We start from the raw sequence: 2488 nt of genomic DNA on the forward strand, positions 1-2488 counted from the left end.
AACCCCTGATCACAAACTTGCAGTATCTTCAAAGTCCAACAGCTCAGTGGTAACGGACTTTGCTGAGGTAGGTGGGAGGATGACCTCATTGTCGATCAAATCTTGCACTTTATGACGAAGGCGGAAACAACCATCGGTACTGTGACCAGACTGTTGGTGGTACGCACAGTACAAGGTAGAATCATGTGAGAGAGGGAGATTCTTCGAGAGAGGCCGAGGCTCGAGGGGTTTAAGATGCCCATTTTTAGCCAAAATTTGAAATGCCCTAGACAAAGGCATGTAGAGGGCATGAAAGACTCTGCGCCCTCGAGGCAGATACTTCGAAGTCTGAGGGTTCTTGCTAGACGCACTAGCGAAAGGGTCGGCAGGCACTGCCTTGGCTTTCTAATCTTTTCCTGGTACAGGGTTAGGAATGACTGGAACTGTCTTGGCATGACGGGGCCCATCCCAATTTTCTACCCGGCTTGAACTACCTTCGGTTGGAGTGGGAAAAGCATCATCCACAACTTTAGTCATGACTGCGAATACTTGTTGCTTATTCATCCCCCCGGCTTTCAAAGCCTCGACTGCCCACAGTAGTTGCTTAACAGGATCAGCATCTGCTCTCACTTTATCTTTACCTCTAGCCTCAGCCTGATCAAGGGTTTGGGTTAATACATCAGAGCGAAACCCGGTTGTCGCTGATACATCGTTGCTGTAGCTGGAGGCAATCTCTGGTTGGCTGAGCTCAATCATAATCCGCCCCAGTAGCGGGGGCTCCTATGGTATGAAATTCTCGGCATACGGTGCAGCTGGTGGCGAAGCCGACATTCCATAGGCCAGATCGGCTACGGATCTCTGGAGATAGCCGATCATCCCCATTAACTCAAATGTGGTAGGTTCACAAACTTGAAACATCTGGGGTTCCCAGATCGGGCGCGCAGCAGGCGACCTGGGCGGATGCGGTACATCAACATTGGTCTCATCCTGCAAGATGATCCCTTGGTCTAACGCGGCTGTCATAACCACAATTTCCTCTGAACTCTGCGTCATCATAAGTCCGCTGAATTGAACGGTGACTGACAGATCAGATATCTGTCTTGCCTCAGCAAAGGAGAACACCAAATCTCTGAACCCAAATCTCTGAACCTTGAAAGGGAAAACAAGCAGCATTTCAGCCCAAACGAACAGACATAGACGTAGCTAACCAACTGTACTCTACTACTGATCACTGTTCCACAAAATCACTGCCCCCCCAAAAAAAAAAAACTGAACCTGATACCCGCAGATATAACCGATTCCCCAAAACACTGATACTGATGCCCGCAGGGCTGGTGCCCAAACTTGCAAACTGATACACGCATTCCCTGTAGAGATACACTCTAAAAGCACATAGCAAGTAAAGTGAGAGCAAAAACACCCCTATATCGGGGTAGGGTTTCACTACGCACGCAGCGGTTTCAAACAACCTATGATCGGGTAAGCAACCTGTCCTAGCTTGGAATGGTCACTATGGATTTCGAATATGCACTAGGTCGAATGGTCAAAAAGGGTGCCCCAGTAAAATCAGGGTTTGTGTTCCCATCGTGGCAGAGCCCGTCACCGGTCAGCCTTATGGCTGTGCCTTGACAAGGCCAGCCTCTGGCAAACCGCTCAGGAATAGCAGATGGCAAACACGGTGTCCTAGGCACACCAATGCACATGCAATGCAAAAAAAATGCATAAGTGAAATCAAAATAGGATATCACGAGTTCGAGTCAAGTTCTCTAAAGTCCCCAGCAGAGTCGCCAGAAACTGTAGACGCGCCCGTGGGCTCCATGCTACAGTTCGGACTCTCGAATTGTCACGGTTCTTAATCTGAACCAAAGAGTCCAAATCCGGCAAATCGTTTTGAGAAAACAGATTTTTAGAAAAGAAGTGCCAAACATGGACTGCTTTGCCAGGTACAGAGTCGCCACCTAAATATTTTATTTTGAAAAATTTAGGAAACCCTGACTCGGTGCCAAAGGCCACGTGTCCGTCATCACCAAAGTTACCTCGGCTCAGGAACTTGGGTACGATTGGGGAAGGTCAGCTATGACCACCCCCTCTCGCCCAATTCGAAGATCGGCCTCTACTAACCATGATATCCGATTTTGAAAACATTACGTGTTCCTATTCCGGTTATTAGCCTAATCTTACTATGTGGTGCGCACAACACAAAAGTATAGACTAGATCGCCTAATTTAGAACAAAGCATTACATATCCGTTTGTTTGGGAAATGGTTTGAAATTTGCTACTCGTAAGCAGGCTAAAGCACGGATTTCAACGAGTTGTTCCAACTCAAACAATCCAACCTTCACCCACAGGCATTCAAGCAGTTTATATCACATAAGTATCTAGCCACATGGTAAGCATGCTGTCATGTTGACATTCGCACCCATACAAGATGCTAAAGCATGAAAATACTTACAATGTACTCCGAGCCAAGACAAGAAACTAGTTAGTAATCATGCATGATCCTAGTCC

The sequence above is a fragment of the Camellia sinensis genome, chromosome 3, assembly GCF_055761805.1.
Source record: "Camellia sinensis isolate YWXY chromosome 3, ASM5576180v1, whole genome shotgun sequence".
Lineage (NCBI taxonomy): Eukaryota > Viridiplantae > Streptophyta > Magnoliopsida > Ericales > Theaceae > Camellia > Camellia sinensis.